Source organism: Diospyros lotus, chromosome 8 (assembly GCF_014633365.1).
Source record: "Diospyros lotus cultivar Yz01 chromosome 8, ASM1463336v1, whole genome shotgun sequence".
NCBI classification, from domain to species: Eukaryota; Viridiplantae; Streptophyta; class Magnoliopsida; order Ericales; family Ebenaceae; genus Diospyros; species Diospyros lotus.
Genome location: NC_068345.1, coordinates 278,117 through 303,790, shown reverse-complemented (window position 1 = coordinate 303,790; position 25,674 = coordinate 278,117). Strand labels below are relative to the sequence as shown.

Sequence of the window (25,674 nt, the reverse complement as noted above, 5' to 3'; positions counted from 1 at the left end):
GATATTCCGAAAACTTCTTTTCGCATGCATGAGGGTCATTACAAATTTATGATGATGTCGTTTGGATTAACAAACTCACCCATTGCATTCTAGTCTTTGATGAATAATCTTTAAGGAGCAATTGAGGCAGTTTGTTCGTGTGTTTTTCGACGATATTTTGATATACAATAGAATGGTGAAGGAACATCGGGATCACTTACGTTGTGTGTTGGGGATATTAGCCGAGAACCACTTATATGTTAATGCAAAAAAATGTCAATTTGGATAATTGGAGGTTGAATATTTAGGGCACATCATTTCACAACAGGGGGTGGTCGTTGACAGCTCAAAAATTCAAGCAACTATGGATTGTTCCAGCCCTCGGTCACTACGAGAATTCTGTGGTTTCTTGGGTTTCACAGGATATTGTTGTAGGTTTATGCAGAATTACGGGAAATTAGCTTGGTTGTTGATAGCGTCTTTGGAAAAATATTTTCTATTGGGAGATGAGTCATCTGAGCAAGCTTTTCAGAATTCCTACTGGGGGTAAGACCTATCATGGAAAAGAACTTGAGGGGCATTGATGTTCTTATTCAATGAAAGGGTTACCACCCATTGAGGCCACTTGGGAGCTGTACAATTAGATACTGCATCAATTTCCTAAGTTTCACCTTGAGGACAAGGTGAATCTTTTGAGTGGGAGTAATGATAGGGTTCTTGTTCGTCACACATACCAGCGATGTAAAATGAAAGGAGATGCAGGGGTAGTTAAGAAAAAAAACACAAGGGCAGAAGAATCACATTCAGTTGGGGGAGAATAACAAACTCACGTGGCTGCAACAGACTCGGGAATACATATAAAAGGCAGGGAAAAGGAGAGACAAGTAGCTGGAGAATTCAGAAGTTTTGGGAGAGAAGGGCCCTCTCAAATAGGCCATTATTTGTTTTTCTCTTTTGTTCATTCATAACTTTGTAATTGGAGATTCTATCATTTTGGTTTTTGAGATCCTATCAGAGGGGTTCATGATTGGCATTGCCCCCAAATGGGACTGGGGCCCCGCTAAGGTGCAATAAGCTTCTGAGGATGTTGAATCATATTAACATGCATAACTTATACACGATACTGAATTAATCCATACTGCCATATACATTATAGTAAATTAAGTTGAACATAACTAACCATGTGTCAGATATGTGGACAGAATACCTCATGTAGTAATGAATTGATCTGAGAGTCAACACAGATTTGAACTGTACAGAAATTAATCGGTAGTGATATCGTAAATAGTATTGTAGATATCCTCAACAAGTACAATCATCATCGGTGAATGGTTTGATGTTAAGTATCGGGCGAGCCGAGGGTAATTTCAGGAATTATGGAAGAAACTGAGAGAGATAATAGAAAGGAAGGGAGAATTCAGAGGGAGAAAGGAGACGGAAAGCATTTGTTGTTACTTCAAACATAATTCCCATCCTCTACAATTGGCCTATTTATAGGCTCGTGCCTTCCAGTTTTAATGTCTAACTGAAAGGTACAAGTGTTTACAACACATCAAGATACAACACTTCTTATAGTAATACAATGACTAAGGCACCTCTGGGGTCGTGACATTTAATTGATAGTAATGTCAAAATTTTAACTATTTATTATTTTTCTTTTCTTATTTGGCTAGACGATTATTTATTATAATTCAATTTTACTATTTATCACATTAATATCAAAATATCAATAATATTATAATATTGTTGATTATTAACCAATTTTCAAATTAATACTATAATCAGTTTCTTGTCTGGTCTAATTTGGCCTCCTTCACATAACCCCACAAAAGCTCCTTCACATCAATAATATTATAATATTTCTTTGAGCTGGGCGGTTCAACGAGCTGGATGAATTGTCTCGGTTCAACCATTTCAATACATTATAGATGCAACCTCCTTCACATAACCCCACAAAAGCTCACTGACCAAATAAAGGCCATCAAGAATTGCAGAAGCAGCACCGAACTTACGCGACCAAGTTTTTGCCCCAGACCAGTGATCACACCATTTTTCAAGAGTTTTGAAAGCCATTGAGTCCCCGTGAGAGTAAAGATCTAGAGATTAAATTAATATTTCAATCTGTAATAGAGTATCCCTGGGCAGAATTGATTCTTTCTATGAATTATTGTTAAAGTATATATAAATTTGTTTCACCTCTAGTATTAGTGGAATGTAGATTTAACATATATAAATTAGTCTCTCATAAATTTGTTAGTGGTGGATCCCATTTTTCTTGAATTTTTTTACTTTTATATATTAAAAGAATTTTAAATTTAAAAGAATGCTATTATAAATTATAGAATGTATTTATTTTTCTAGATCATATGTTTATTATATTTATTTAGTAAATTATATTCTAGTTTAACCATAACCCGGCCATTCACCCTTGAATCTCTCCCCTTTCTGGTTTTGATGCCCAATCTGATTTTTAAAACATCTGTAAATTGACCATTTTGCTCTTGAATCTTAATCTTAAACTCTTTCCTCTCTCAATATTTTAATTATAGAAAATATATTTTTAATTACAAAAAATATATAAACTACTGTAAACTAAAAAATATATCTATTTTAGACAAAATATATGAACTAAATATATATGTATATATATGAAAATTAAAATATGTACTGGTGGCAGCAGACCACCATTGGCAGAGAGAAAGGGAAGGAGGACGGGATAGGCAGACCCCTGGTCGGGTTCCATATATATATATATAGAGAGAGAGAGAGAGAGAGGGTAATGGTGAAACTGTAATGGGGTTTGCAAACAACCCCAAGAGATATGGAGAGGGGGGGAATCTTGCCATGGTCGCTAGAGAAGGAAAGAAGAGAGGAGAAGAGAGAAAGGCCATTTTTGAAATTTTAATAGTCATTTTGTATTTTACTTTAGAACATTTCTGTGGGTAAAAGGGGAAATTAACAATATTGCTCATAATTGCTCATATTCTGCTTCTTTGAAGGTTGCTATTTTGTATTTTATTTTAGTTCAATGAGGTCATCCCAACCAAGGAGCTTTCCTGGGGCTTGCTTTTGGTGATTTCCTCTTGTTATATCTTTTTATTTATTTAAAACTTGTCATGATTCTGTGGGCTCTTCAAATGTGATGCTCTTTTATGTATTCGTAACCTATATTGTTGACATTGATTTCTTTCCATTTATGCTACCTACCATAGATCACAGGCTTTAATTCACTAGGTGGAGTTGGTGTCATGACCTAGAGTTTGGATGGGAAATTGGAAGAATCCAAGGCAGAATTAGACAGAAATGGAGTGAGAACAGCAAGAATAGAGGGAGAACAGAGGAGATCGAGAGGGAGAAAAAGAATTGAGAGAGAATTTTAGAGAGAATTCAAATTATCGTTCAACAACATATATTCTCTAACAACTATAGCTTATTTTTGGCTATTCTCTCCTTCTAGTTACAATATAATTGAGAGGTACAAGCAGGAAAAGCAACAAAGTACAATAAGAAGAAAATACATGTATTAGAGAATTCTTAATATATCCTTGGGATCCTGACAATTGGTTTCTCTTACCATTTATGCTATTAAGAAAAATTTACATATCCATGCATATACTCAATTGAAGTCTTTTTGCCTTGTGTGCATAAAAGTGCTGCTGCTGCTGCTTATTATCTTGTAAATTCCATTGCATTTACTCTTTGCACGGAACCTCAGGATTATCATTGGTTGCAGGATTAGGATAACGACCATGTTGCTTTGAGAAATTGTGTATCAACTTATTCGTGGAGCCAACTGCGGGGATAATAGTGTTTTCTTCACCCGTGTTGGCCCAGCATCTCGTCGTTTCATTTTGGTAAAAGTTGCTGTCTTGCCTCACAAGCTCCATGGCTGAAGGTGACGGGGGGAGCTGTGTTTGAATGAATACTCTACTTGATGTTAATATGTACATGTTACGTAGCCTAGTTTTCAATGGTGGTTTGGTTTTAACTGGAATTGCTTGCTATCTCATCAGAAATTGATGGTTAAACCAATTAGGATGACTAATTTTGGACATAGCAAACCTGTTACGGCTGGATCAGTCCTCAAGAGATTTTTCGGCCCAAAAAGCTTGCAGGGCTGTGGACTTGCCAGCCCTGGTTTGTCGGTCCAAAAAATTGGTCTTTACATTTACAATTTTGTCGGCCAACAAATTGGGCTTGTGGTGACGTCCTACCTCAAAAAACTGCCAGTGTAATGTAGATCTCAGTCCAAATTAATGTTCCTCGGAAATATTTCAACGGGGCCAAAATCATGGGCAGCAGAAAAGTGGACAAAAATTAATGGGGTTGAAGGATTTTATAGGTACGTTAATCTGGACCACCGGAATTCCGATGGCCCCATTCATGGGCCCCGCCATTTTTTCACGTCGGCCCCATTTACTTGCCTACATTTTTGGTTGGCCGCCGACATCTCTACTGGCCGAAATTAATGGGCCTCTGAAATTTAATTGTCCCACAACAAAGCGTCGTTTTTTCCCGGCCCGCAGCCATTTTTACCGACCCGAATAAGTTGTATGATAAAAATCGGCGCCGTCGTTTTTATTGGGCCGCCGACTTTTCGGTCAGCCCGCGCCGCTATTTTGTCGGGCCACACGTCTGCGCCGTCATTTTTAGTAGGCCGATATCATTTCTGCAGGCCCAAATAAATGGGCCTCTGAAATTCCGGAAGCCCAAAATTTTGCGCCGTTATTTTTGTTGGGCCGCCGAAATTTCTTCGCCGCGCCGCCATTTTTTGTTGGGTTTGCTGCCAAATCGGCAGTCCAAATAAATGGGCCTCGAAAATTGTCGGCCCAAAAACCTTCGCCGCCATTTTGTTTGGCCGCCGACATTTATGTCCGCCCGCGCCGCTGCCGGCCTACAATTCTGCGCAGTCATTATTGTTGACCCGCCGACATTTTTGTCGGGCTGCCGTCATTCCTGCCTCGGAAATTCGGTCGGCCCAAAATTCTAGGACGTTCATTTTTTCGGCCGCAATTTCTACTGGGCACGATTTATGGACTTCGGACATTTCTCTCGGCCCACAATTAAGCCGACAAATGTCAGCCCAAATTGATGGTCCACGTAAATTACATTGATATTATTCTCCAACCAATTCAGTGGGCCGCTGAAATTTTGTCTTCCCCACATTTCGGTTTAATGGACCTCAATAAGTTTGTACGACCAAAGATATGGCCCAAATTAATTAGTGAACCTCGGAAATTTGAGTCTTCAGAAAATTACGGTTTAATGAACCTCAATATTTCGTACAACTAAAAATATGGTCCAAATTAATGTGAGCTACTAACTTTTTGACTTGCTACGACTTTACTTTTTCGGGTCAGCCCAAGGATAGGAGCATTACATCTACGAACACCGATATACCAGGCATCCTCGCCGCATTAATTTGAATATTTCCCAAACCTGCCACATCATTTAGACCTACCCACTAAATTGCTTCCCAAATTTGTTTGTTTCATGATCTTTATATCGTTCAGAAAGACTTCCGGGCAGGGTTGAATTTTGTAAAACTGGGCTGCACAAAAATAAAGAAGAGCAGCCATTATCGAGAGGGCGGGAATTCCGATCCAGAACACAATTTACTTGTTCCAGAGCACGATACACCCCAAGGCCCACGGCCATCTCTTAACCTCCTGCACTCCCAATTTAATTCTGCAACAACCTGCAGTTTTAAAAGGTAATTAAACCAACCCATAATTAGCTGTACCACATACACATACATTTTAGAAGTTGCTCGCTCCCGACCCAGCTCTCTGGATTCCTGAATGCAATGCAACCAGCAGCTATAACTCCACTTACAACAATAAGATCATAAAAAAACTATAATCATAGTAAAAGAAAAGGGAAAAAAAAACCTAGAGATCATAGTAAAAGACAATAGTTTGACAAACCTTAGCAAATCCCATAGAATTGCTTCTACACATCAACAATATAGCAAGTTGTGGAAGCTACCCTATATTCTATTTGTTTCTGGAAAATACATAAGACATAAGAAACGGATTGAAAAGACATCAGACATAATTGTGCACTACCTTCTGTGACAAACCTTTACTACTACCAACGAATTATTTCTACACACGATTACTAGAGTTCTTTTAGACTCACTGGTTTAGCCAGATTTAAATGATCAATTCTCTCTCAAAAGACTCAAACTCGTTTCCCACTCTCAGATTAACAGAAAGAAATATTAGCAATAACAGAAAGTAAAGAATCCATAAACTTAAACAGAAACAAGAAAACCAAACCACAAGAAGCCGAAATTTATCCTAGTTCGGATTGCAAGTGTTGCAACCCTACATCGAGCAGTCAAAACACCTTTATTCCTGAATACAACACAACCCTCCTTACAACACTTACTCAGCTATCTATCCGAGTACAACAGCAAGTTTCCTCCCTTCTTTTCCCGAGCACAACACAACCATCGTTTCCCAAGATTACAAAGCTATCTATCTCTAGTCTTTCTCTTAGAACGATCACAACACTCGTTACAATAGAAAATGAGAACAAATTGCATACTAACTGGCCACCCCTCACCCTCTATTTGTAACAGGGGCGGACATACCAATGAATCTGATTGGAATTTAGATAATTCTGGTTTGACCTCCAAACTTACCACTAATTACATTTAGGGTATAATTTCTAACCGCCTATCTAAACCAACCCTACCCGCTTTATGCCACTGCCTTCACTGATCTTCTAGGTTAACTCAAAAGGCAAACATATCAACAACTACTAAGCAATTCGATCAATCATGAATGGCAGGCCAGGCTTCTGAGGGTTGACAGTGCATGTTTTCCTCCAGCATCATCTTCAGTAAAGTATCACTTACTCAGATTCAACAGTTTCTTGCAAATGTGAATGTTTCATAGCCATTTCTATACAAGGCTCCTCAAAATTATAACTTCAAGATTTCATCTTGCTGGATTGTCCAGAATCAGAGAGATAATTAGGAGCAGTTGTGGCCGGGTAACAGAGATTGGGAGCAGTTGGATATTATTTACAGTTAATTTACAGATTTGGGGAAGTAGTGGAGTAGTGGTAACTGCTATAAAAAAAAAAAAAAAAACTGCTGGATAGCTTTATATATTAAGCTATGCCAAATTACTGAAATTATCCAAGTAAATTGTATAAATTTTTCTCTCATTTTCTCCCTATAACTCCCTGCTTCCCTCTCTTGGCTCTCCAAAGTTCTCTCTTTTCTCTCTTCCTTTCTTCTTCTTCCTGTTTGTCACAAGAAATCCTAGATTAAAAACCTAGGATCTTGACAATTTGATATCAGAGCAGTTAGTTTTTAGATTGCAGCCTACAATTACAAGTCCTACAACTATGGTGGATGGTACCCGAATGAAGTAACAAGCGGCACAAGTCAGCTAGGCTAACTCCTTGGTGACAAGTTTGCAGACTTGAATGGAGGTTATTGTTTCCGCAATACAACAATTGAAATTTGTTTGTCCCAAGGGAAACTCAAGTGGCAGGTCAACAGGGCTAAGACGGTGAGGAGGCGGCATGGTAGCTGATGTTGAAGGGGGGCAAGGAGAGAGGTTGGGAGCTGGACAGGGAATGACACAATCTACCACTCAAGAGGTCAAGAGGAAGGCCCTGGAGGTCGTCTACCCGAAGGGGTGTCCTGAAGGGTCTTCGGACGGCGGGGTCTAAAGGGTCACCAAATGGGATGAGACCCGAAAAGGTCTTCAGCCGATAGTGGAACCTGAAAGGGGCCCTCAGAACATGGCGAGACATGAAATGGCCTTCAACTGGGGTGCTGGTGGTACAGCTCCAGGAGAGCTGGGCCTCTATCCAGGAGGTGCTGAGGGCTTACGATCTTCCGAAGGTCTGAAGGGTCTTCAAGCCTGCAAGACAAAAACAGTCAAAAGGTATGCGTGGATCTCTCCCACATGGGCCCTTCGATGCCTAAGTCAAGTATGACCATAAGGTTAGTGTGGTGAGGCAAGTGCAAGGTGATGATTGGATCAATACTTTGGAAGAGTTGTAACCTTTCGGATGAGCTTAATGTGTCAATGGGTATGGCATAGGTCTTCAGGCTTCGATCTTGGTCCTCGTAGGTGTAGGTTTGAGAGGTATTTATAGTCATCAAAAGATTGGGACATGTGGCACGCACGCGCAGAGACATCTGGCAAGACCCTTCAGGTGAGAGTGAGTGTTAGGCCTTCGGGTGTCCCAAGTTAGGATCGAAAGGCTAGAAGACCAGGATGAATGGAGATATGAATGCAATAATTACCACCATAATACAATTTACCCACTCGCAATATTATATATGATTTGGGATTCCCTCAACCATCTCTTGGCTGAGACGCAACAAGGTCACCTAGCAAAATTATTAAATCACATGAGAATTAAATAAATACAAGATCAAAGTCACCTAGGATTTGGACCGACCCAAGGGCTACCACAATTGGGCCAACCCCAGTCCCAAACACATTGAACTGCCCCAAACCACCTAGACCCTACCAACTTGGTCAGCCCCAAAAACAGCCTAAACCAGCCACAATCGTCGCCACCAATGCCAGAGATTCCCACGATTAGAGCCTACCATTAGGAACGCCAAGCCAAGGAGGTTAACATACACAAAAATGGACTAGATTTAACAGCTGAATTTTCTAGATCTAATTTTTAATTTTCGACCAGAACTAAAAAACGCATTGGTAGTCGCTATCGACCACCGTAGCCGGTGGTTTCTGACGATTAGAGAAAACTACCCAACACCCTTATCCCCATCGACCAACATACCCAAAAAATAGCAAGATCCAACGACCGAATCTCCATAAATCTAAGCTTAAACTTTCGGCCAAACTCAAACTATATGTATATATGCATATATCATGGATCTGAGGTGAAAATAATCGCTAATAAAACTAAAAGACTTGCCTCCTTGTAGATTGGGGCTACTTTCACGGTGAAAATAAGATCAGATTCAAGATCAGATGGTTGGATTTTACAAAACCAGTGATTTACATAAGTGCTCTTTGGGGGGGGGGAGAGAGAGATTGTGAAAGGAAAGACAAGAAAAAAGGAAGGAAGGGAGCTAGGAGCCCTAGTGGCTTTCTATTGGCGCATAGGCTTGTCTCCCATTGGGCCTTCTCAAAAATAAGGGCCAAAAGTCAAGCCTTACACCTTGAGAATTGGCATTGTCCAATTTATGCAAAACCTCTTTTTTGACCATAGAGCTTGCTTCAATTCTTTTATGTAGTTGTCCTTCAATTACAAGTTGTCCCCATACTTATTAATTCTACACACCTTCACAACATTAAAAGATATCTCAGTTGAAGACGAACTTTTGCAATTTAAAGTAGCAATTTCCGTTTTGAAACATTAAATATGTTCCTCCAAGAGAGATTTCTTGTACAATTCAGAGTGAATAGGAGACCTCCTCCTAAAGCAAAAGCAACGGAACCCTAGGCATAAGAACGATATTTTGAGGACCTCCTTTACCATAACCATTCCTTCCCAAGCCCCAACCTAGGACATTAACCGATCCCTCAGATAATGGACTCGGCACTGAGGGTGATGTAATAAACCTTGCTTTTCTACCACTCTGCCTATCAGCTTCTTATTTCCCTCCTGAAACCTCTCGCTAGGCACATCATTAGTCTTGACAACTAATTGATTGGCTGAATAAGTCACCTCTTGATCCAAACTTCCGATAATATCATTGAAATAAGCTTAAAATTCTTGAAAGCTTACTTGAAGATTTATTGAATCTTCGAGAAGCTATTTATACAAGTTACATGCTACTTTATCCCCTAGAAAATAAGAGTAAATTCAAACTTAAAAAAATTGTAACTAACTTTCAAATTAGGCTATCTATTATCTTCTAGATTTAAACTTCAAAATTTGAATTCCTTCCTTGATTCTTGGAGCTTTATCCACCTACTAAGCTTCCTATTAAATCTTCATCTTATCCCAACCACCTTATCCTCTTTTTTAAACTTTGAATTCCTCAATCTTGTCCAACAATCATCTCATTTATCCTCTTCATGAACTTCTTTTTCAAAGGAATCAGATTGTTCCTTTGTACCTACTGTCCAAATAACCTGATCGTTATAGTTTCCCTCAAGATAATGCTTTTCACTACCAATATTATTTCTGATATTGCAGTCGTCCTTCTTGTCAATGCTGCCTAAGTCAGAATACTTCTTCTTCTGCTCAAAACCTAAAGTAAGCAGTGAATAAGTTTTCCACAATCTTGACTCCTTAGTTTGCTTCATTTTAAGGAACTCCTAAGGCAACAATGCTTCCTTAACCACACCCGTCAAGAGATCTTTGTTACGAATGTTCAATCCTGATGATTGATTGTCTAAATCAATCCTCTTTTGATTAGAACTTCTAAGATAGTCATCTAAAACATCTTTTCTCGGCTTATCGAAGAATTCAACATGAATGTTGACCTGATACCTCTTAGATAACATCATTATAAACTCCTACAGCTACTCACGTAACATACGGCCTAATTCCTCACACATTTTGTGTATCACACTGCTTGTTTCCTTGTGCATTTGATTGAACTCATCAAATTTCTTTTCCCATGTCTCCTGATTCTGGCCAAACTCCTCATAATTACTGTTGTATTCCATTGAAACTGTAGCATTCTTTCGTTGCAATTGAGACTCTAATTGTTTCACATGCACGCTATCAGTCATGGAAGAAATCCCACGAGCGAGACAAGTCAAAGACCAAGAAGCAAGAGTTTTTGTACATACTGAATCCAAAACCTTTCATGAGCTAACCAACTGAATTAGAAATGCCTTTCCAATTCAAACAAAGTTAACCAAATTTTAAAGCCGAAATCAACCTCTTGTTTCCCCTCAAACACAACCTAGAATTCAATTGGAATCACCGCCTGTGAAATTCTCTTCATTGATTCGTTGCTATGAGTCATCGAACTTTTAATTGGAATCTCCTGAATCACTGCGCAATCAATTCCGATAATGGCTAAGGTCACCTTCCTGAATCGCGACTGCAACAACTGAGGTCCGTTGGTTCCATTGCGATTGAGAGACAACTTTTGATACCTTCAGAAACAGATCAGAAATGATCTCCTATCAGTAGCCAAGATTCACTGTCACCAAGGAATGATTGTTCTGATTGTGATCATTGTGGAATCTACAGCCGAAAATCTTCTAGTCTGCTTCACCTTCCATTTTCGGGTCTTAGACATTAGCCAACGCTCAACCTCCGTGCGTCAGAATCAATTTCTGAGGATCACACACTCCCTAAAATCAAATCAAGTTCTGAGTCTCTACTTCTTCAAGTTGCTTCGGAATTCAAGCGATTGCTTGAATCGTTTCTAGAAGTCACTTTGGTCACTTGTTAGAACTTTTGATTTCGTTGCTCAATCAATTCACCAGAGCCGTTGGAAACACCGTCAGAACTGCCTAGCCAAGTCGTTTTCAAGCCTACTCAATCTGGACCTTAATCTTTGAAACTGATTTCACTTGCCTTCGACTCGAATCGAAACCATAGCCAATGATTGACTGCTCTGATACCAAATTGTCATGTACCTAGGGTTTACCCTAAGGTTTGGATTGGAATCGGAAGAATCCGAGGGAATTAGGACCAAGAACAAAAGGATTTGAGGGGGAATTGGACAGAAATAGGGGCAATAATAGACAAAACATGTTGGACGAGAAAGAGAAATTCAAATTTGAAGATAGTTAACCGATGGATAAGGCTTTTAGTCTTGTAGTTTAAATATTGTAAACTTGTATTTTAAAGTTTAAATTAGTCTCTATAATTTAGGAGATAGCATATCTATCTCATCTCCTACTTTATAGGAGAAAAGATAAGGATGTATTTTGTATATATTTTTGCCCTTCCGTTCATTAGAATTTAATCAAGCAAGAGAGTTTTTCTGCTTGTTTCATTGTATCAAAGCCAAGGAAAATTCTCTAGTCAATCTCAGCCGATTGCTAGTTTCCTCAAAATCATGGACGATACAAATCAAAACCCTAGTCTCACAAAAACTTCAGCCACCAATTCTCCAAGTGCTATTCATCCCTCGGCTACCTCTCAATCTTTCCCAAACTTGTCCAACCATTCAATCATCCCTCAGCTACCTCTCAATCTTTCCCAAACCTGTCCAACCATTCAATCGACAACCATCCATTGCAAATTACTCACCATAAGCTAAATGGGAGTAATTTTAGGGAATGGTTTCAATCCGTTTTATTGGTGATCAAGGGAAAAGAAAAATCAGGCTATTTAACCGATGTTACCCCTGCTCCTCCACTGATAGCAACCACTTATGGCACTTGGGAGACAAAAAATTCAACTATAACGACTTGGTTGATAAACGCCATAGAACCTAGGATTGGAAGGACATACCTCTTTCACAAATCAGCCAAGGAGATTTGGGATTCAGTGCAAGAAATGTACTCAAATTTGGAGAATTCATCTCAGAGTTTTGAAATCAAGTCAGCCATAAGAAATACTAGACAAGGTAATCTGAATGTTACAGATTATTTTAATACTTCGGTAGAATTGTGGCATGAGATGGATTTATTCTATACTATTATTTGGGAGAATGTGGGTGATAGCATTAAGTATAATAAGATGGTTGAAAAAGACCGGATATTTGATTTCCTCCATGGATTTAACAGTGATTTCGATGAAGTGCGTGGCAAGATTTTAGGTACTAAACCTTTGCCCAATTTAAGAGAAGTATTTGCAAAAGTTAGGCGAGAAGAAAGTCGATGCAAAGTAATGCTTCAATCGGATGATGACCTATCCCATCAACAATCTGCCCTAGCCACTGTTAGACAAGGAGATGTTGTTCAAAAAGATGCTGGGAGGGAGAAGCAATAGTGTGATCATTGCAAGAGACCATATCATACGAGAGAGACATGTTGGAAGATCTATGGCAAACCAGCCAATTGGAAACCAAAGAATAAGAAAGAAGGCGCCAGATCAGCTTATGTGGCTACCACATCCGGGCAGAGTGGACCAAAATCAATGGAAAAAGGACCAAAAACAAATCTCAATCTGTCAGATGAACAAATCCAAACCCTATTCAGGCTACTAAACCAAGGTACAAACTCAGTCAGGTCTTCTAATCATCAATCTACTGGATCAATTACTTTACAAGATAATCCTCACTGCTCATTTATGTCAAAACAGATTCCTAAGGATGTATGGATAATAGATATTGGGGCATCCAACCATATGGCTAGTTCTATGGATTGTATGATTGAATATAGGCCATGTAAAACAGTGATTGAATATTGGCAATGCTAAAGCTAAGGATGGTCTCTATTGGTTGAAAGGAAGTCCTTCAAACCCATTTCATTCAAATAAAGTTGTTCTAAATGTTCGTTCAAATGCCAAAGTTATGTTATGGCATAAACGTTTAGGACACCCTAATTTCCCTTACCTCAAATTTTTGTATCCTCAATTCTTCATTAATAAAGATCACAATCTTTCATGTGAACAATGTACTCTTGCTAAACAACCTAAAGCTCATCATTCCATTCAACCATATAAACCCTCATCCCCATTCCACTTGGTTCATAGTGACATTTGGAGTCCTTCTAAACTCCCAAATGTTTCGGGCTCTAGATGGTTCATAACTTTCATAGATGACCATTCTAGGGCTTGTTGAGTATATCTTATGAAAGAGAAATCTGAAGCTAGCAGTGTTTTTAAACGGTTTCACAAGTTTGTCTTGAACATGTTACAAGTCTCTATTCATATTCTTAGGACTGATAATGGGAGGAAATATTTTTCTCATGACATAAACAATTACCTTCTTGACCATGGGATTTTGCATCAAAGTTCTTGCCCATACACAGCACAACAAAATGAACTCGTCGAACGGAAAAATGGGCATCTCTTAGAAATTGCTAGGGCTATGATGTTCACCACTCATGTCCTTAATTCCTATTGGGGAGAGGCTGTTCTTACGGCTGTCTATCTCATAAATCGTCTTCCCTCCAAGACATTGAACTTCCAAGCACCCCTTGAGACCCTTTGTGCTATATATCCTCATGCTTCTCTCTTACAATCTCTTGAACCTAAGGTGTTTGGTTGTGTTGTTTATGTTCACAACCACAGTACATCTCGAACTAAGCTTGATCCCAAGACCCTAAAATGTCTTTCATTGGTTATTCACCTACTCAAAAGGGCTACAAGTGTTACAGCCCTATGACCCACAAGTATTACATTTCCACCGATGTCACATTTTATGAAGATATTCCATTCTATCAGTCCAACCCATCTGTGGCTATACCTACTGATCCTTTCTCAGCTCTTCCACTGTCACTGCCAGTGTATTCTCAAGGGGGAGAAATCATTACCTGTAACAATACACTGCCAGTGGAATCTCTTCCTACAATAGTTTCAGCAACCCCATTAGCTCCTGAAACAACCTCTAAGTCAAAATCAGCCGATTCTGAAACATCTGACCATTGTTTTGGTCAATTTTTTTTCGTCCTAGCCACAAATCAAATCAGCTGCTGACCCTAAGTTTGTCTATGCCCAACAACCAAGGAACCAAATGGAGCGGCAACAGTGCCAATTATCTCTACCAAAAGCTGGTCTATCAAAGGATGACTGCAACTTTGGAGGGGAAATGACCAGAGACAGCACAGAAACCATCAATCCAAAACATGATGCTAAAATTATCTAACTTATGCTAAGTTATCTCCTAAGTTCAGAGGTTTCATTGCTAAAGTTGACAGTATAGTTGTTCCAAAAGATATTCAAGAAGCAATGCAAGATTCGAAATGGAAAGCAACTGTTATGGAGGAAATGAAGGTATAGGTGGATAATAGAACGTGGGATATAGTGAGAAGACCCTTAGAAAAGAAAATAGTTGGGTGCAAATGGGTATTTATAGTAAAGTACAAAGCTGATGGCAATGTGGAGAGATATAAAGCTCGATTGGTGGCCCAAGGGTTTACTCAAACCTATGGGATAGACTATGAGGAGACTTTAGCTCCTGTGGCAAAATTAAATTATATTCGAGTAATCCTTTCAATTGCTGTAAACTTAGATTGGCCACTATATCGGGTTGATATTAAAAATGCATTCCTTAATGGTGATTTGGATGAGAAAATATACATGAAAATCCCACCAGGTTTTGAAAAGGAGGCTGGTGTAGGCAAGGTTTGCAAGCTGAAGAAGTCTCTATATGGGTTGAAGCAATCACCTAGGGTCTGGTTCAAAAAGTTCAGCATGACCTCAGTTCAATTTAGGTATCAACAAGGACAAGCCAATCACACATTGTTTGTAAAATTCTCGAAAAATAGAAGGAAATCTATTCTAATTGTTTATGTTGATGACATGCAAGGGATTGAGACCTTAAAGAGGCAGCTAAAGTCCGAATTTGAAGTCAAAGATCTTGGGCTTATGAAATACTTCTTAGGCATGGAGGTTGCTAGAAGCCGAGAAGGATTATTTATCTCACAAAGGAAGTACACCATGGATTTGCTAAAGGACACCAGGATGATAGCTTGTAGACCTACTGGAACTCCATTAGATAAAGGATGGAAATCAAGAGAAGATGATGATGTCCCCATGAATAAAGAGAGGTACCAACAGTTGGTAGGGAGATTGATTTACTCATCTCTTATTAGGCCTGACATAACCTACGCAGTAAGTAAAATAAGCCAATACATGCATTCTCCTACACAAAGACATATGGATGTCGTTTTTCATGCACTAAGATATCTAGAAGGAACCCCTGAAAAGGGGTTGATGTTTCAAAAGACAAAAAAAAGAGGAATTGAGGGGTTTGTGGATGTAGACTGGGCAGGATACCCTTGGTTCAACCTACAAGGGTATACAATGATCGTAAGTCGGCAATAAGCATAGTGAAGAATCCTATCCAACATGATCGCAAGAAACATGTTAGGATAGACCGAAGTTTTATAAAACGAGAGATTAAAGAAGGAGGGATAATCTTGTCTTATATTCCTACCATTGATCAAGTAGCAGATGTGCTCGCCAAAGTAAGGGTAAGACCAGTTTTTGAATTTCTAATTGGCAAGCTGGGGATGACGTGCATCTACTCCTCAGCTTGAGGGAGAGCGTTGGACGAGGAAGAGAAATTTAAATTTGAAGATAGTTAACCAATGGATAAGGCCTTTAGTCTTGTAGTTTAAATATTGTAAACTTATATTTTAAAGTTTAAATTAATCTCTATAATTTAGGAGATAGCATATCTTATCTCATCTCCTACTTTATAGGAGAAAAGATAAGGATGTATTTTGTATATATTTTTGCCCTTCCAGTCATTAGAATTTAATCAAGCAAGAGAATTTTTTTTTTTGCTCGTTTCAGAACATAGAAAGGGAGAGATTAGAGAGAAATTTGAGGGATCGGGAGAGAGAGTTCGAAGGGAAATTGAGAGAGAATTCATGTGAGGGAAATGAGAGAATTCAATTATCAATTCAAACATGCGTTCCCATCCTCTAGTTGTGGCTCATATATAGCTTAATAGCCTCCCACATGCACCCATGTGCAGTACAACAATAAACATAACTGCCTATAGCTAAGAACAAAGATCTATAATAGAAAATGAAAGAAAATACAATTACTGCCCTAATAAACCCTCAAAATAGTTGTACAATATAGTAATGCATGTAAACTACTACTATTATATTTACTAATCTATCATTGGGGATCCTTAGGGTCATGACAATTGCCTATTTCTTCTTTTCCCTCATACTCGACTGCTCTGTTTTTGTTATCCAAATTTTATCCTATCAGTTTGGTATTAGAGTCCAAGGTTGTGAATCACCATTGAACAATGGATGGCAAAAGGACACCAAGAAATTTGACAGTAGAGCAGGCTCAAATTCAAGGCCTCCAATAAGGACTTGACAAACTCAAGGAGCAGATGGCACAATTGATCACTGTTATGCAACAACAGACACCACAATCGCAAAGAACACCACCAGCACCTCCTCCAGTCAATTCAAGCTCTGAGGAAGAACTGGGTTCAACAAATGACATAGAATCAGAGGAAGAACGTCCCCCATGGACCAGAAGACACCCACATCAACCAAAGGATGATTACAGCGTGGACATTCTAGAATTCAAGGGAAGATCTTCCCCGAATGGATTCCTTGAATGGCTACAAAGAGTTGACAGGATTTTCGAATACAAGGACTACACGAATGAAAAGAGATGTGCCATTGTTGTGCTAAGGCTGAAAGAATATGCCAGCCTATGGCAGGAAAACTTGAAAGCCCAAAGACGACGAGAAGGCAAAGGCACCGTAAGAAGCTGGAGCAAGATGAAGAAATTATTGACAAGGAGGTTTGTGCCAGACAATTACAAGTAGGAATTGTATGTTCAGTTACAAGGTTTACGTCAATAATTTATATGTCTTAAATCCTAATTAAGATTAACTAATTATGAATTTTAAATAATCCAGAAATCATCCTTATCATCAAGATCAAACATTTCAATATTTTCATCATTAGAAGCATCAGTCTCTTTGGTTTGGGAGCCCCTTTTGATTTATTGTTTATTTAGTATTTAGTTATAAATGGAATTAGAATATGAAATTTCCTTTTCCTATTAGGATTGGATTCTATTAAAAATCATAGCAATAAACAAAATATCAATTCCAATAAGTAAATACCAATTCCAATTAGTATTTAGTTATAAATAGGAATTGGAATCTGAAAAGTTTCCTTTTTCCATTAGGATTGTATTCTATTAAAAATCATAGCAATAACAAAATACCAATTCCAATTAATATTTAGTTATAATTGGAATTAGAATTTGAAAAGTTTCCTTTTCCTACTAGAATTGCATTAAAAATTACAGCAATAAACACTTAAAAGTTAAAATAGTAAAAATACTTTTAAAAAAAGAACCAGGCGCGCCTAAGCCCAAGGCTGTGCCTGAGGACCTAGGCCTGCACTTGCCTAGGACCATTCAAGGCTGCAAAGGTGCGCCTTGTGCCTGGGCGCCCCTTTAATAACATTGAATTAATCCATCTCTCATGTTCCCCATGCCACTAAGGAGTTATTGACCTATATTCCCCATGAAATCACCAAAACACTAGGCATTTAAGCTACTAAAGCCCCTAGGCGTCTATTATAATTCCCATAAACATTCAATGTAATTATGGGCTTCTCTCCTATATAAGGGAAGACATGACCAGTCATTTACAGCTTTGAATCTTTGAAGAATCCAGACTATTAATCTATATCAGTCCTTTCTTATCACTTGTAGTTCAAGTGTGGTTGCCTTGCATTATCACTTAGTGGCGAGTTGCCTATTTCTTATTTTCCCTCTTACTTGACTACCTGTTTTTGTTATCCAAATTTTGTCCTATCACAACAAAGAAGGCAAAATTGCAGGAGCTGACAGTGGAAGCCATGTTCAAGAAACATAAAACCCTTACAAAGGAATTGGGTCAGAAGGAGTACAGATTTCTTTGGTTTCCAAGAACTTCAATTCTGAAACCACTAAAGGAAATTTTCAGCAGAAGCTGCCACAAAGTCCATCTTCCTATCAACCTAATATGGCTAAGGCTGATAGTTCAGAACAAAGGAGGCAGTTGGGACTTTGTTACAAATGTGGAGAAAAATATTCTCCTGGACATCAATGCAAGAGGCAGCTGTCACAATTGGGAGGCAGAAAAGAGGAAGAAAAAGAATTAGCAGAGGAAATAGAACTCAATGATAATATCTCAATTAAAGTTGAGGATGGGGAAATTTAACTGCATGCCTTAAAGGGGTTGTTAACCTAGATCTCACCCTTTATATGATCACTCAAATTACTCAAACTTACCCAACGAAATCTCTCTCTAATTCGCAAATGAATAGCAATCAGAATACAATCAAGAACTGCACAACACACAAGAATTTACCTTGGTTCGATCTCAATGAAACACCTACATCCAGCTTGGCTTTCGCCCCTACTTTCTCCACTATCTTGAATATTAATGCAAGATTACAAGTGCACTCAAACTCGACTCTCACCTAACCCATAAACCTGAAAGCTATATAGAGTTGTTACAAGAAAGATATTCACTCATTCTCACTGCACAATCTCACCCCAAGACAGCTTGCTAACCCACAAAAGAAAGCAGACATCCAAGCCTTCCTCTCGGCCTCTACTTATAAGCAATAGAGGTGGGAGACTTACTTGACTGACTGCCCAAACCGGCAGTTGCAACAAACTCGGTCAGCCTTAGAAAAAATAATAAAACTCTTTCTAGAAACATAACAGCAGAAATATAACATAATATTTCCCTCACATTACAAGCCCTAATCTAGAACAAATGATCTTTAACAGGGGTATTCCACTAATAAGATCATAAAGGTGGAAGGCATAGAAAAAGGTAAGACGATGATATTGATTGATGATGGTAGTACACACAGCTTCATTGATATTGTTTTGGGAGTGGACTAGATGAGAACTGTCAATCCAATTGTGTTTTGACTTCAATAAATTGGAGGTGACCTTTGAGAAAGAAGGCAAAAAGATAACCCTCACTGGTAGTCTATAGATGGGAACCTGTAAATTGATTTCTGGGAAGAAAATTACAGAAGTTTTTCAAGACTAAGATGACTCAATTGGCCCAAATGTTCTCAATACAAGCTGTGTAAGTGGAAGATTCAGCCGAGGATGAGATCATGAAGCTGTGGAGTCTAAAATCTGTTCACCACAATGATACTCAACCCTTAACAGAGGTACAAAACTTAAGACTCGTTACATTTACTTTTGACTGAATGAGAGGACTTATGTGTATAGCCTAAAACCTGCCTCCTCAAAGACCATTTGATCATTCTATAACCCTCAAACCCAATGTTGAACCAATTCATATTTGTGCTTACAGATATCCCCCAATTCAGATAACCAAAATTGAGAAATTGGTCAAAGAAATGCTTGCCAACCCAATAATTCAACCTAGCCACAGCCCATTTGCGTCCCCAGTTTTACTTGTCAAAAGGAAAGATAGTACTTGCAGATTTTGTGCGAAAAATCTCCCATACCCATCATAGAAGATCTCTTAGATGAATTAGGTGGAGCTACAGTCTTTACCAAACTGGATTTAAGGGCTGGTTATCACCAAATAAGGATGAAACCAGTAGATATCCCTAAAACAGCATTTCGAACTCATCAAGGCTTATATGAGTTCAAGGTCATGCCATTTGGCCTAACCAAGTGAAAGCCAGGAAGATGAATCCTGCCAATCAATTAATTTGGATCACGTCTTAGGCATGTTTGTTAGATCCAGATCCAATAAGCAAATGCACAATGCAATATAGCTTTTGCATTAATAGCAAATGCACAATGAAAAGATAAAAATCTGATGCTGCATCAAATGTCATGAGAATCTCTCATTAAGATATTTTATCAAGCAGGAAAAAGACATCTCCTACAGAGCCTCTAAGAATTGATAAATTCATCCCCCAAATATATTAAAAAAAAAAAACAATGAAGAGCCTATACAAGACAAGGGTTTCCAGCCTTTGTCTCTCCAACTTTAATGTTGAACATTATCATTCTCAAAATAACAACTACCTAACATGTATGTTAACTCAAAACATCAACAGGATACCCTATCAACATATTTGTAGTCTTTTTAAGACCGACACACACTCACACACTCGCTGCAATCTAGCCCTCAAGATCTCACTGCCATACCTCTTATTTAGAACACACAATCACCCAATAGAAATATAGAGACTAGGAATAGAAAAATAGCAGTAAACACACCAAATTTATCCTGGTTCAGTCTCATAAATGAGACCTACATCCAGACTGCCTTAGGCCTATGAAATCTCCACTATCTTGACAATCTTTACAGCAATTACATGAACTAGAAAAGTCTTCTCTTCTTCCCGAATCTAAAACCCTAGACTACCAAGAGAAGAACACCCCAAGAGAAGTACAAAACTCTCAGCCTAGCTCACCCGCACACCCTTACAAGATATCCCGAGATTTCACCCTTACAATACCGAGTTTTCCCAGCCTCTATTTATAAAGGATAGAGGTGGGCAAGGCAGTTACAACTGACTGCCCTAACTGACCGGAAACCCATTTATTTAATGGACGGCTATAAAAACCAGAAAAGAAAAAACATTATAATAGAAGAACTTTTGCTAACAGATTTATACAAGAAATTGAACCTAAGTACATAAGCTAATCTAACACAAATGTCTTCACAATATTCAATGCCATCAGAAACGTAGACTATTCTCGAGGGCATGCATGAATCTAATCCAAAATTCAAATTCACCATTACATTCCTAATGGCAGGAATTCTCAAAAAGACAAGGTATTAATCTAATTCAAGAAATAAAAACCACAAAATTGATAGCTGGATTCAGTGGACAAAAGAAATCAAGAAAATTTAAGTTACTTGTTCTATAAAAGTAAATGAACAGTACTAACAAATAAGTTATTGAAAAGTCGCATTTCTTACCTCTTAATCAAGGTTTTGCAGCAAGAAAAATTTCTAATTCCAAATCCGACGCATGAATTTAATCCTTCTAACCCCAGGTCGACATCAATTGGAAGCATGCACGAATGGCAGATGCAGGTATATTGATTTACAGAAACAAAATGGAAAAAATGAATAAATATGTAACTGACAGTATGTTACCTCAAACAGATCCAACAACAATGATGTTAAAAGCAATGAAAACCAGCCGCACAAAGAACCCTACGAATCCCATCACCACGAACTCGATCGCTGTATGGACCGCTACCTTCGTGAACTCTGGATAATTATCAAATCAAACTAGATCAGATCGTACAATTAAGATGAAACAAGAAATTTTGGTGTTTGAAAGAGAAGCAAAGATGAAGATGCGAGATCTTAAAAGAGGAGCGCCATTTTCAAGTTTACCTTTGCGATCCAGTTTGTGATACCTCTTGACGATGCGAATGCTGTCCTTTGGGGAAATCTCTCAGCCGATCAAAGAGAGAAAACAGATGAGAGAAAGATTAGTGAGACAGATAGATTGAGACGGCAGAGAACCTCCATGACCAGTGATGGCAGCGCAACCGAGAGGAGCGATGAGAGAGGGAGAAGGGAAGAGACAGAGAGGCGGAGCGACCGGTGGACAGAGGCGAGTACGACGGGGATAATTGCCTTCGGCTGAGGGCCAACGGCGCTTCCCTGGAAAGCGCAGTCGGCAGAATGGGGGAGGAACCCTAGGTTTGCTTCGTTATAGCTCTCTGGGCCGAGACCAGGGCCTTGGCCCAACACAACTGGGTCAAATTGCCCCGCTAAATTTTGGGTAATGTGATTTTCTAATAATGTAAATTAGTAACGGCAATTGAAAAGTTTTAGAATTATAATAATGTATTATAATATAATTTTTATTTTATTTTGATAATCATACAAATAGATATTTTTAATAACAAAGAAAAACTTTATAAACAAATATAGAATTTTTTATTAAATTAATAGAGCATGTATTGGAAATAATTTAACTTATTCTTAATATATAAGGTAAAATGAGCTAGTAAAAATTTAATAAAATAGTATAACAAAACATTGATGAATCATTATATCTTTACCAATACAAATAGCATAAATTGTATTATACCTTCACAAAAGTACTAATCCATTGAAATGTACTTCAATTTATGAACACATTATATTTGTACATTTACCAACTAAAATTATTATTGTTATTATTACTAAAATATTTATTTTTATAAGTTGACTGTGTTTTTGGTTGGTAAATATTTAATCTATACCAATAAAAAAAGAAAAAAAAAGTTAGAAAAACCTATTTATACCAACCGATTATGCGTCCATTAGTAAATCTATCCATTAATATATATATGTTATGTTATTTCTTTATTATTTGTAATGAACCTTACCACAGATTTAAAAACAAATTCTTGAAAATCCTTGTAAATTAATTCAAAATTTTCTAATATCCAACATGTTTTAGAGAATATTTTTAACAGAAAAATGATGCAAAATTCACAAACTGATTTCTCGTTTGATTGCAAGCTTGAAAACTACTTATATTGGATACAGAACAAAACATGAAGAGGGATCGAGCTGAAAGAAGAAAGTTACAACTAAGCAAAAATAGAAAAATCAATTAACTTGAAATGTTACTAACTATAGGTAACTATCAGAACAATAAGAAGATTGTAAAAAAAATATTTTACATTCCGTTAGATTCCCTCAAGTTGGAGAATGTAGATTTTGAATGCTCAACTTGAAGATAAGTGATTGAAAAATTGTAGGAGCAAGGGGGCTTCCTGAGATGGGTTGCAAGTGGTTAAATGAAGAAATAGGAATAAATTTGACTGAAATTAGTCTCAATGTGTTTAGTTATTTTATGAAAATTTGGGTATAATTTGTAATATAAAATGTAGATTGATTTCACAAATTTGGGTAATCTCAATGTGTGTTTAGTTATTTTACTAAATATTAGTTTTTTTTTTATTTTTTATTTTTTGTTGAAGTGGCTCCCACAAATTTAAAAGTTTATTAAAAACAAATAAAACTTTAAACTTACCTAGTTGTCAAATAACAAAAATACCATTTGATTATCTTCTCTTGTACTTATCCCTGTTGTCACTTTTTAGTGGTGGTATTTTAAATTCAAAAATGTCATACCCCTTGCGCTGACAATTGTTATGTTTATGGTGTATGACTTTTGTCTTCATATAATGTCATAAAATATTGTTTTTCTGGCAAGTACTATAATAAAATATTATTATACTGCAATATTGAATTATTTACTTAAATGCAGATTTTTATAAAAAGTTATTATTTTACATGTTTAATAATAATATTATTATTTTTGTACAAACTAAAATTTCATTTTAATTGTAAGTACCTTTTATTATAATAATGATATTGTTAGGATTTATAATTCAAAATGTATTAATATTGTCATTTATATTTCTCTGTCATATACATTTGAATTTCATGTGCATTTGCATGTCATTTTATATTATGTAAAATGGGCCAACTTTATTGTGAGAGGTATACAGAAGCTGGGTTAGGCCGTTGGTGTTTGTAGCCTAACAAGCACAAGCCCGTGTTTTATGTCAAACTCATTAATGTCATATGTGTCCATTGGCCCATGTATATAAAGCAATGTAGTGTGCAATAAATCAGTGTGCAACACACACAAATTGATAAGAGCCTTAATCATGCAAGAAGAACACACATAGCTGAAGCAGATAAGCTCGTGAAGAGCTCGAAGGCGCTCGATGATCCAAAATCGAAGAAGAACAAGGCAAGGTATTGGGTTTGAATCTCTGGAAATCGCTTGAGGCGTGTGAGGTTTGTATTGAGAAGCTAGAGTATTGTATTTGTTGCTTTAGTTCATTTTTGGAACGATCTTGTACTCATGTGTCTTTTGCTTCTATTTACAATACTATAAGTGTTCGATTCTTATGGGTTCGGTTGTAATATTGTGTTGATTAGTGGATTGACTAGAGGCAGAGCCTCTACCGTGAGTAGGATTCTTTTGAACCCGAACACGTATATGCTTTGTGTTTTTCATTTTCTTTCATGTTCGATTATTTATGGATCTTGGTACTTCTCTTGGTCTTGGTTGTGTGATTCTTTTCACATGAGAGATTTCTCAACAAGTAGAGCCACTCAAAGGAGATCAAGATCCGAGAATCACAAAGCCAATTTTGGCATCAAGATCCATGACAGATTCGAAGGCGATCCAAGAATAAGTACGGTAAAGAGCCATCGGAGACCAAGAATAGAGAATACGATTGAAGCCCTAATTCAAAGGCTGAATGAAAGTGACCGGAAGAACAGAAGGTCGCCACACACAAAGGAAGATCGAATGTCGTGATCAGTGTCGATTGGGTAAGCGCGATGTATCCTTTTTTTCCCTCATGCCCTAATTTCTTTCAATTTGGAAATATATTGGTTGAATTGTGTATTTGGTTCATCGTTTTGGGCAACGTTGCGACCCTTGAATAGGCAAGTACATTTGGTTGTATAGGCAGTTAATTTTTGTTCTTGGTACGTTACTTCGATTGTTTTCTGGTTTCTTTCTGGGTTCTTATATCTGCTATGTTCTTGTGGGTGCGTTTCCTATTATTTTTGGGTTCATGTTTTGTGGTGGGTATGTTGCGATTCTTGAACCATTTTGATGGGTTTTCTGATTATAGACCCTATTGGTTCTGGAGACTATTTGCAATTATATTCTTATATTTGCTGTTGTTTCATACCTTGATCTATTTTCTGTTTCTGCCTCATGTTTCTATGTGATTTATTGCAGGATAATTAGGGATTGAAACATGAATTACTCCCTATTGTAAGTATAAATCACGTGTTTGTTTGGGAAAGTTTTTGAGGTTGATTGGGTGTAATTGCTTGGTGTATTTTGGAAGCATTGCAATCTAATCATTTCATTATTCTCAAGTACATTTCTATTGTTGTACATGTTCTGGGTTACTATCTCCTGGCTTGTATTTCCCCTGGCCTGTTTCCTATTTTTCTGCTACGTTTTTTGTGTTTGCTTTGTTGTTGGTTCTTTGTTTTTCCTTTGCAAGATATTAAAGAACCAAACTGGAGATGGTATCAATTAAGGTGGAACTTAAAGAGTTCGATAGCCATGGAAACTTCAGCATGTGACATAACAGATAGAAGTAAAGGCAGGCAGGTAAGCTGCTGCGAAGGTATGGATTAACTTAAGAGTCTTAGTAAATTGTTAAGTCTCTGTATAT

General features: G+C 37.7%; 1 long non-coding RNA gene across 1 annotated transcript; it reads right to left on the bottom strand.

Annotated features, from left to right (window-relative positions):
• Positions 1–5,225: 5,225 nt before the first annotated feature.
• Positions 5,226–22,174, bottom strand: LOC127807428 (uncharacterized). Its single transcript, XR_008024685.1, has 4 exons — positions 21,851–22,174; positions 21,605–21,721; positions 21,425–21,491; positions 5,226–5,677 (listed from the first exon to the last, which is right to left on the bottom strand). It is a non-coding gene; the product is annotated as an uncharacterized LOC127807428 (long non-coding RNA).
• Between the last annotated feature and the right edge of the window lie 3,500 nt (positions 22,175–25,674).